The sequence below is a fragment of the Mustela nigripes genome, chromosome 4 (genome assembly GCF_022355385.1).
Source record: "Mustela nigripes isolate SB6536 chromosome 4, MUSNIG.SB6536, whole genome shotgun sequence".
Classification (NCBI taxonomy): domain Eukaryota; kingdom Metazoa; phylum Chordata; class Mammalia; order Carnivora; family Mustelidae; genus Mustela; species Mustela nigripes.
The window spans coordinates 174,622,277-174,634,290 of record NC_081560.1 but is presented as its reverse complement, the minus strand read 5'-3'; the positions used below and the strand labels follow the sequence as shown (position 1 = coordinate 174,634,290).

The window sequence follows — 12,014 nt, the reverse complement described above, 5'->3', positions numbered from 1 at the left end:
ATCATTCATCTAATAAGTAAAATAGTCTACTCCTTACACATTGTAAAGAGGGCACATACTGATAAACCCCACGAGCACTGGGACCATGTCCCCATTTCCTGGAGTTGTAAAATGAAGTGATTTATTAGTCTGATCTTTTTTGCTAGCCAAATAAAAGCTCATATTGTCCTTTTCAGAGTGACTAGAAGCACTGAGGGAGGGAGAGCAAAGAAATAGGAGGCAAACGTTCCTAGGACGTTTCCAGTGCCAAAGCCTGAACAAGATGCTTTAAACAGACATGGATTCTGTCAATTACTGGGAAGGCCCTGTTACTGACAGCGGTGATATAAAAGTTAAAAAGGAGAGGCCAGGTCTGCAGCAGTGGCAATATCACACTGTGACTACTCAGCAAATATGAAGGCTACTGTTATTACAACAGTACTTAAAATAATAAATTTATTTTAGAACAGTTTAGATTTGCAGAAAAATTATAATAGTACAGACAGTTCCCATATACTCAACACCTAGTATCTCCTATTATTAGCATCTTCCATGAATGTAGTACATTTGTCACAGTTAGTGGACTAATATTGGTAAGTCTTACCAATGAATGTCCACACTTTCTCCATATTTCCTTAGTTGGTGTCTAATGTCCTCAGACATTTGTCCGATGTTTCAGAATCCCATCCAGGATACCACACTACATTGACTCCCCGTGTCTCCTTAGGTTCCTCTTGGCTCTGACAGTTCGTACTGTTCTTGAAGCACATACTTTAGAAATGGTATAAATAAATTTGCTGACTTGTATCTACTGTCAACACTTAGATGAAAACACATGCAGCAGAATTATCTTTTGTTACAGATCCAAGGAATATAAATTTGAGAAGTGAATGGAGATAAATGCTTGGTAGAAGACAAAGCAAATGATACTGAGTCTTTACTATGTCTATTAACAGAACAGAGATGAGAAAAAGTTTCGGTTGTCACAAATTCTACAAGATTACATCCACTGACCTGACCCATAAGCCATGTCTTCCTCCACCTCTCCCCATTATATTCTACTAGCCAGGGTTTTAGCTGACTGGATTATGAGGCTGAACAGTGGGTAAAGAATAAATGCTATGGCAGAGGAGGGTAAACTGCCCTTCTGTGTTTGCACAAAGTGGTGGCTAGAAAGTGGTGGCCCAGTTGCAAGTGGAGTTCCTGGCCCCCTCGCATCTTGGTGGTGTCACCCAACAAGTCCTCCAGAGGAACGTATGCAGAATCAATGTGTGTCACTCGGTGCCTATGGAGCTTTTAAAGCAAGCGTGCCTTCTCCATTCTCTCTTTGCCTAATTGCTGGCACAATGGAGAGGACTCAACAGCCTCCGTGGACAGCAGAGCCACACAGTGGGAGAGGCTGGATTTCTGAAACACCGCCTGGAAGGGCGTCTGCTCACCACGAAGGAACATTTGCATGGGACTGTTCTAAGACTAAGCAATAAGCTTCACTACATCCAGCCACTTGGGTATTTGGGGTTTACTTGTCACAGCAGCCAGCATTACTCTGCAAAGCAGACTGGTGGAAACTACCATTTCTGAGCACTGATGATGGACTGAACGTGCAATGGGTGTTTTATGTGATGTGCTTTATTTAACTCAGATCAAGCGCCATTTAGAAGACCCATGAAAATTTTGTAGATCAGGAAATGAAGACAAAGAAAGGCTAAGGAACTTGCCCAAGGTCTCCTGTTTAATCATGTGGGAGAGCCAAGATTTGAAGTTGCCTATTCACAAAGCCCCATAAACATTCCATTTGGCTTCACTACAGGCGAAAGGTGATCTGACTTGGCTCTTGGATTGCAAAATAATTCTTATGCATTTTATATGCATGAATATCTTTAGCCTCAAAGAAGCAAAAATTGCACATGTGTTCTCCCTACTTTTTATGTGGTAGATGGGAAACCTCATTTACAAGGGGTGGGTATGAGACCCTTAGTTGGCTTGAATGTGTTAGCATTTTCCAGATCAAGACGATGGTATACAAAAATACATGGTGTCATACAAAGATACACTCCACTTTTGTAAAGTGCTGATCCTCTTACAGGGTTTAATTTGAACAGAGTCCAACAACTCAGGGAGGGCACGAAAGAACTGCTGCTCCATGAGGTATACAGTTAACAAAGGAGAGAACAGAAAGACTGACTTGTTCTCACAACAGTATGAATTTAAAGAACTATATGGGGTGTGCATTCTACAGGAAGCCCAAGTAGGAAGAAAAATGAAACACTGTACCTTGCACACAGCAATAAAGATGAGGGGACTTATTGTAGTAAGAAAATTCACAGCTGGCAGGCAATATCAGTGAGGCAATAAGATACTTGGTCCATCTTCATGCTTGCCTTTTAGGGTCATAGTGTTTTTAAAAAAAAGCCCTCTTTTTTATATTAACAAAGTCACTCCAGTCAATCTCTTTAACTCAACCTACATGAAAAATCTGGATGACTCTGTAAACGTTCTATGTTAGCACCAGTGAGAAAAATTGGTGCATCCTTTAAATTAGTATAGCTATCTTAGCATGACAGTTTTGTCTGTTTCTTTGTTTAAGTAATAGGCTCTAATCATCAACAAATCTGCAGAGAGCATTAAACATTATAGATAATTTATAGATATGCTAATGAGGAAGAGGGAAACAAAAAAATTACTGATTCCTTCATGAAGCCAGATGAAATTTAGTATCCACTCTGATTGATAAAAATTGACAACATCTGGGGAAGTCTTCAGGGGAACAGTATACTAATAAGTCTGAACAAATAATTTCCATTTCAGATAACTTAATTTATTGATTGGTAGAACGAGATAACAAATGTGAAAGGAGTCTGAAAATTTCCAAGTAGATTATACAATGTTATTCTTAATATTAGCATTATTATTTTCAGCACATAATATAAGGTTAAAAACTACTAAAGTTTATAATTCAAAGCATTAAAAAACCCTGTAATGTGTTAAAAAATAATTACACATCTGACTACTAAAATGGATAGGCTAGTTGGGGGGGTTACTCTGAAATAATAAAAAGTTTGAGGGAAAATGTTTTTAAAGCAAATGTTAACACCTTTAAGTACACTTAATAACTAAGATGAATGTTAGCGAGGCCACGGGACACATTCCGGAAGTCTTCACAAGCCACGTATTTGCCCCAAAGCCTGATTTTGCTCCTGCTTTACTCATCTCCCCCTGCCCTTCTGGATTTATTCTTTAGGGTCTACCTTTCCCTGACAGAATGAAATGGACTTAATGACTTCCTGCACCTTGGTTTAAAAATGCTAAATATGTTTATCACGAGGATTTATAAGCTATGGATTTTCCCAGTAGATATTTTGTCAAGATAGCTCCCCTTATTAAAAGAAACTTTGTGTGTTAAGTGCCTAGGACAGTGCCAGGGTCTGCTTCTTTCTCTCTTTCTCAATTATATAAAATCTATTTTCCCTCTCAGGTGGGTTGACTATTTCCCCTACCCTACTCCCAAATAAAAATTTTGCTAATAATATTAATTTAAGCCAGTATTTTCTTGTTCTCTTAGAGATAAGCGTAGCTCAGTCCAGGTCTAATGAACCCTAATTCTGGTAACTGTTTTCTGAATAAATGTTAAGACTCCACTGTGCTCTTTTCAACTGCCACATATAGCAAATAGCATTGGACTTGGAAATAAAGAAAATTCATTCCATTTTAAAGGTACACTTTATATGCACATAAGTATCAACCTTTCAGTGTGGATGAGGACCTTAGGCAATCGATCGTGATGGTACTACCAACATGGAGGATAATGGGAGAACTACTCAACAACATGCTTAGTTTTCCTCCAAAAGGACAGTCTTCAAAAAGCTTCCTTGTCTGGCTTTAGGGTGGTTTCATCTCTCTAAATAAATAGATATTTATTTAACTATGACTTAGAGTTTATATCTCAAGATGCAAAAGGGCAACACAGGGCCACACATGAATGATGACCCACCATGACAGTCTCTTTGATAATGACTTTACTTGGAAAAATATATTCTTCAATAAAAAAATTATTTTTTAATGTTGACTTTGTTCTCTTACGGCAATGCTGGAAAACATCGTAGCCCAACAGGAAATACAGGCAAAAGCTTCAAATGTAGAGCACACACAAAAAAAACGTTTTTAAAGCTCATGCCCATCAAGTTTCCCACTTGATATAAGTCGTACACAGTCTTAGTCCAATGTGAACCCATGCTGTGAACATTCTGTAGCACCCACCTCAGAAAACTCTGTTAAATACATAAACACTGCTGAAAAGAAAACTTCTGGGCACTAGAAGTCAGACTCAAAGGGAAAATAAACCTGATTAAAAAAGAATCCCAAGGAAAGTTATATAAGTACAGTGCAACAAGGTCATAAGCTTAACCGTCCTTCACTGTAATATTTGAAAGTAAATTGGCATTTTAGTGATCTGCTTTGGTCGTCATTCTTTTTCTCAACTCACAGAAATGCAACAGAATAAGAATGGCTTCACGTGTGTCTTCCAAACCAAATGGAAAAGTGATAGGCATTACGGGGTAAGACACCTTTAAAAATGAGTATAATACTTTTTAATGGATTAAAAATGAACCCTATGAATTCACTTGGACCACCTAAGGAGAAGGTTCTCCAAATACGGTATAAATGACATCCTTTTCTTACTACTATGGAGCTCACCAATATTTCAGAGAACCTCACAAAGTAAATTTAAGCGTAACTTGAAAATGTTCTTCAAGAGCTTCAGCCAAATGATAACCTCCTCTGTTCTTCTCAGAGCAGAGCCACAGCTTTTTGAGATGGAAGACTTTAATAGGGTTGTAATTATAAAGTAAGTGATAACTACACACTAAAAGTGATTATTTTACCACTGGGGGAAAACTTTTAAAAACTTATAGGGCATGGTCAAGTAAGTCTTAACAAAATGCGTTTTCAACCAAAGGTATCTGAAAGCATAACCACATACTCCACCAGCCAAAATAATGAATAGAGAAACTTATTTCTAGCAGTATTTTTTTGTCAAAAAGTTTAGTATTCTATACAAAAGTATTTTCTCTAATATATATATATATACACACACACACACACACACACACACACACACACACACACACACACTTGGATAAAATAGATGGTTAATATAAACCCAAATGTATAATCCCGTTTTCTGTTCCTATACTGCAGAACAACACAGTGTTAATTTGATATTGTTGCAATAATACGGACACGGCAGCGCTTTTCTGAATTCTGATCTGTGCCTAAACAAAATTACTCAAGTTAAAAATCTGAATCAGTGTTTATAGGCATAACATTATCTACTCAGATAACCCAGGAATAGGATATCTTGTTTTTCTAGTTCTGCATCCCTGAAGCATCTGACACTCAGCAGAGCTCAGTGAAATCTTGTTGAAAACGTGAAATATAATGTGTACCTTTTTTTATACAATGTGTATCACTTCCACTAATATTACAGAATCAGAAATTTATTCTTCTACCAACTGATAACAGCTCTAAGAGCAAGAAACACACAGTTAATACTTTTTGGATCTATTTTCCCACAAGTCTTATAAATGACTTACTAGTAAATGGAGAGAGAGAAAAGAAACAACTTCCTTATTTTGTGCAGGCAATATATTAGCTCAGTTTCAAGCTAGCTTACAACATCAAAAATAGTTTTGCGTATTGCATTGTATTACTGTGCAATGTTTAACCCACCAATCTTTTCTGTAGATGGTAAATTAATACACTCAATATTTTTGAATAAAATTATTACACTGTACCTAGCAATGAACACTCAAAATTTCTTGATGGGACGAAGGGAAGGAGAGCAGGAGGACAAAAAGAGAGGAATGAGCTTAATACTAACGATGGGGAGGAGGCAGAAGAGTAAGAAAATATCAAAAGACATGGGGAAAACTCCTGCAATGATAAAGAAAATGACTGCCTTCAGTTTGATAAAAACTTTGTTTCAACAGATACTTCTAAGACTGATTGAAATTCCAAAAAGAGTTCTATAGTGAGTTAATTAAAATAATAATAATAAGGTAAGTTGAAAGACAGTATCAAGAACCAAAAGATAGAATGTGATAAAGCTGCAGTATTGTGGTCTTGTACTCCATAATCTTCCTATAACCCCATGAAACTCTCTGGAAAACTTCATCAGTAGTTCAGCCAAGACTCTGAAACAATTAAAGATACAAAGGAAGGGACTTTTATCTTAAATGCATTTGTTCTGATTCTTTTAAAAGTTTTGAACATGAAACACATTTTATTTGATTTTTAAAAAGGTGAGCTGATACTTGATTGCTTTTCTTGTATGAACTCTTAAAAAAAAGATGTAGGCAAAGGAGAGAAACTATGGTGTACATAAGTTATCACATTCCCGTGAAAATGCTGTAATTTCAAGAATTATTCATTTTCCAGAAGAAAAAAAAAAGTACTCCATATGCTTCTCTGACTTACTGTATTAAGCCAAATAAATTTGGGTTTTGATGAATAAAATTATAAAAAGCAAAAATAATCTGAACACATCATGTAAAACAGGCTTGTGGATATTCCTTAAATGGGGAATGTCTGCAGCTTAAAATTAGATTAACTATTACAGAGTACTGAAATACTGAAATTGATATAAATCTACTTTTTTTTTTAAAGATTTTATTTATTTATTTGAGAGAGAGAGACAGTGAGATAGAGCATGAGCGAGGAGAAGGTCAGAGGGAGAAGCAGACTCCCCATGCAGCTGGGAGCCCAATGCGGGACTCGATCCCGGGACTCCGGGATCATGACCTGAGCCAAAGGCAGTCGTCCAACCAACTGAGCCACCCAGGCGTCCCTAAATCTACTTTTTTAATTAAAAAAAATTTATAAGGGGTACAAACTTTGGAAGAGGGTACAAACTTTAAGCTGTAAAATGAATATTTTACATTGAGGATCTAACAATGGTGATCATAGCTGATAATATAACTAGAACTTGCTACTAGAGCAGAACTGAAATGTTTTTACCAAAAGAGAGAAAGAGAGGGAGAAAGCATGAGCGAGTGCACAAGAATCTTCATAGAAAAAGAATGGGACTCCCAAGAAAACCCTCGACCGCATGTAGAAGAACCTTCTGTATTATTTCTACAACAAATATGGCCTAGAGAGAAAATATTTCTCTTATGAAAATAACTTATAAATATAGAACATTGGTATTATGCTTACTCAGAAAATCTATCTTTGCAATTTCCTAATGAAACAAGATATGCAGGAAATTGTGATAAATATACCATTCTTTAAAAAGAATGCTCGTAGTGTTAAATATAGGGAAAAATGTATTTTGAGAAACATAAAGTAGTATAATGAGTCTCTTTTGGGTTACTGGATAGGCTACCAGCTATTCTAGTTGCCAAGTAATGCCTACTCACATTTTCCTGAACAAAATAAGATAAACAGTTACTATAGCTCCTAAATACGACCCTCATATCCAATGCCACCAATATTAACAGATATAACCACGTGCATTATTTCATAGGGAGTGTAGGTGTTAACTACACAAGGGCTACCTGCTTAAATTTTTGCACACATGTTTAGAAATACATGTCCACACATGTATAGGAGATCCAATGGAATGAACTTTATCCAGTTCAAACAGACACACCCTAAATGTTAACACTGGAGAGTGGATATCTAATTATATTTTGATTTAATCTTCACTGATCTTGCTAAGATGCAGATTCTGATTCAGTAGATCTAAAGTGGGACCCACAATTATGCATTTCTAACAAGCTCCCAAGAAATGTTGCTGGTCCTGAGCCCCACTCTGGGTAGTAAGTAATGTAAGCAAATTTACATTTTAGGTAGTGTGAATCTATACTTTAGGTAGATTCAAAATCTACCTAAACTGAAGATTTCTAGAGAAAAAAACCCCACTTTCAAGAGGTAATTTACAGAATCTTTCTACACACATTTTATTTATGCCTCACATAAACTCTTAGGAAATAGGTATCATTATCATAATTTTCAAATAAAATGCCATCATAAACTTGGTTTTAAGCTCAGATTTATAAGTGCAGTATCCATCACCAACAGCCCAGTGGACTGGCGGTTGTCTGTATAAAGCCCAACCAGGTGCAAGGACTAATTAATCTCCATCTGAGGGGGGCATGCTGTCCTTCAGGTAGAATCTTTGGGATCTCATGCCAATTGTTAAAGGAAATTAACGACAAATTTCAAGCTCCTTGCTCCTGAACGGGTTTTAAAATGACTTATAGTTTCCCCTCTATCTTTACCATCAAATCCTTCCATTCACTTCAACTGGTAAACGAACCAAATCTTGGATTTAACATTTTAACATTTCCTAGAAAGACTCCTTGTTTCCTTTGCCATTCTACCCCTACAATCCCTGTTTTCCATATACAGATCAGGCCACTTGTCTGCTGAAAGCTCTTCAATGGCATCACATTCTAAAAGTCAGATTCAGCCTCCTTCCCATGCCCTGGGACCCCACAGACTCTGCGCTCCACCTGGTTCTGACCTAATCACGTACCATGCCCCCTTGCTCACTCTGATGCAGCCATATTGGTCTTCTTCCTTTGCTTGAACACCCTGGACGCCTTCTCATTTTAGAGTACTTGTGTTTGCTTTGCCCTCTTGGAATCCCATGCCCCAAATGTGGGGCTTACTGATGGTATCTTTGTACTATTCAAGACTCAGCTTACAAGGCACCTCTCTGGGGAGAGCTTTCCTGACTAGCTAGCTTAAGATAGCCTTCATAGTTACTCTTTAATATCCTGCTTCATTTTGCCACTATCTGAAATGTACTCGTCCATTCATTCATTAATTTAACAAAATACCTCTCTCATTCTGCCCCCAAATCCTGTCCCCATACATAAGCTGCCTGGGAACAGGGACTTTGGCTATCTTGATTATCTTGCACATGGCACACGGCATTCAATAGTTAGTTTTGGAACAAATTATATGAAAGGGAACTTAATAGATATTAGAACGTGACATATTATTTTTACTACAACAGATCACTTTGGAAAACCTAGGTATGTGGGACCCATTCCTATCTAAGTTTGGTCTATTGGTTAAGAGCATGGCATCAGATGGTCTGGCTGTACTACTACCTAACTTGATTGTAAATGTGGGCAAATAACTTAATCTCTCTGTACCCATTTTCCCATCTGTAAAATGAGAAGAATAATGACTACAAAGTGTTGTGATGGGGATTAAAGAATAATGAAAGTAGAGGACTGAGAATAGTGTGTGGCTCATGTTAGGTGTTCAATAAACAAAAAGGAAAAAAAAAAGAAATATTCATGTACTTTTTCTCAGACCAAATGCATTCTGGACCTGTGTCCCTCTGCTGAGTAGCTATTGTTAAAGAGACAATAACTGCCAGTTGGACAAAATAACTTTTTAAAACATAAAAAATGTCTCAAGAACTTTAGAAGATGGATTTCATTAATTTCATTATTTGCTAGGAAGACACTAGTAGTTAAACTAATATGTTTTCTATTCTATTTGCATATAATTAATTACATAAACTTTCTTTTATGTTTGCCAATAATAGTTACCAAATTAATGAATAGAAAAGTTTACAGATTTTGTTGAAATCTCTTGCCAGTAATTTTGAAAGATGACCACTTTTGCTGACAATAGCATAAAAATGATGACATTCTACAGAGCCCTCTGTACTTTCTAAGAACTTGAATATATATGACCTCATTTTACTTTATTAAAACCTATGAGATACAAAGAATCTGCCATCAGATTTCCATTTTGCAAATTAAAAAAAAAAAGAGAGAGAGAGTCAGTGATTTCTCAAAGTCACACAGCTGATTAATTATCAGGCCATATAATGGAGTTGCTTGCCCTGTCTTTCTCTAATTCAGTCCATCAGACAATATCTCCTAGATTTTGTGGACAAGTAAAACATCAGAAAACATCTCAGAGGGCCCAAAGAAGGTTGTCAAGTTTGTTATTTTTCCAGGTAGAGGGAAAAAAAAAAAAAAAAAAAAAAAATATATATATATATATATATATATATATATATATATATATATATCTTCTACCTACTATTTATATCATATCATAAAACTATATTGTCTTTTACCACCCCCAAAGAGGAAAAACAACATCTTAGAAAATGTGTAGTCCTTCAAATTAATAAAGTTTGCCTTATGAGAAAGTTACTACTTTGTAATTTTGCTGTTGCCTGGTGGAAACTCCTGTTGTGGTCTAAGAACCATTAGATCAATACCTGTAAGCCACTTCCCTCTTCTGTACTATTTCAGGTCTTATTAGATTTTCTACTTCTTATCCTCTTTGCATTTCATAGTCTTTAAGAAAAAGAAACCAGTAAGTTTTTCCTTTTGAAAGACGTTGTTCTTCTACTCACACTATAACAAAATGATTAGCATCATAAGTTTACGTCACAATCAAAGCACAGGACTGTTGGCTGACCCGTTGTGACGAGGCTGAGGGCTAGCAGGGAAGCAGGAAATGCAGATACAACATGGCACTTGTCACAGTGACTTTTCCCCTACATTTACTTTAGTAAGAAACAAGAACAGGATAAACACTTTGTGCCTGCCTTCTCATTTCTCACTCTGCTTTTGAAGTCATTGAAGAAAATGTGATGACTCCCCTCTAGACAAAGGCTGTACCATATCTGTCTTCACTTCCACAAAGCCCATGTGTTCCTCCTCCCAGACTTGGATTTATACTCTGCAAGAACTTCCCAAGCCTTATATGAAAAATAGATATCTAATTTTACAAAACTTTTATAAACTACCATTGTATTCTACCAAAAGGTCCAAGGGGATGGAGGTTGGTTTTCAGAACACTCTTAAAGTGACATTTTCCATGTTGACTACATTGATAAGCTTATATGAATGTTATATTTTAGCACACATCAAAAGGAGTAACTATAAAATCTTATTCAATCTTATCCTCTTGATCAATGTAGTATCTGTGATCTTCTTTGATGACTTCCTTAAGCTTTGGGAGGGAAATACATGAATGATATAGTGAAAGAGAAAAGGTTGCCCAATCAGACAAATCAAGGCCTGTGATCAAAGCAAGAATATCCTCTACCCAACCCAGTCCCACATTCTAAGTGACTCACCAATGGGATGTTTTGTCAAAGAAAGTCACTTATTGTTCAGTTGGTACAGGTCTACATTCCCCAAGGATGTCAAAGTTAACACTTTTTAAAAAATTCCTTAAATATACACAAATTTCAGCCACAATACAATTTTTTCTATGAATAGAGAAAGATAAGTGCCTGTAGATCACCCAATGACACAATAGTATTTATACTTGTATAGTTTTATGATATATAAAACATTTTAGCATATGGTACCATTTCTTAGGAATATTCTGAGATAGGTAATATTGTTTCCATTTATTGAAGAAGAAACTGAGACTCCAGGGATATGTGATTTGCTCAGGGTCCGAGAAATAAGAGCTAGAACCCAAGTCTGATCCTTTGACCTCATCATGGTCAGGGCTCTTTCTGCTACTGACACTCTTCACCAGCAGAGTCACTTCTAAAGGTGAGCCCAAGGACAAAAAGAAAAATGAAAGCTGACTTTTATTCCAATCAGGGCAGAAAGCCAATCTATTAATAATGTCAGAGAGAAGGGCTGCCCACATTGTTAAGGAATCTGGAGGGGTTATGGTTTTCTTTAGTTTCCTCACCATCACCATAATGCCAATGCCATTTGCGCTCTTCTATTCATTCCTTAGAACTCATCGCATAGTAAGCCAGTATAGGATAGCCATGAACTCAGGCCAAGAGAAAACACCAGCCATTCACACACAAACACAATATTTGGAATCATTTTCATTATACCTCTTGTTCCTAAATAAACATTTTTATGACATAAATTTAAAATATCAATAGAATTATTGTTAGCCACATATTTTTGTGGCTTACATACTGGGGAAGAGCTATCCAAACTATGTAAAATAAATTTTACACGATCTGTACTTCCTAAAGCAAAACAAAAAAAGAGAGCTAAATTCTAAGAAAT

General features: G+C 36.4%; 1 protein-coding gene across 23 annotated transcripts in view; it reads right to left on the bottom strand.

Annotated features, from left to right (window-relative positions):
- Positions 1-12,014, bottom strand: part of VTI1A (vesicle transport through interaction with t-SNAREs 1A) — a 351,190-nt gene that overhangs the window by 248,645 nt on the left and 90,531 nt on the right. The window lies entirely within an intron of this gene.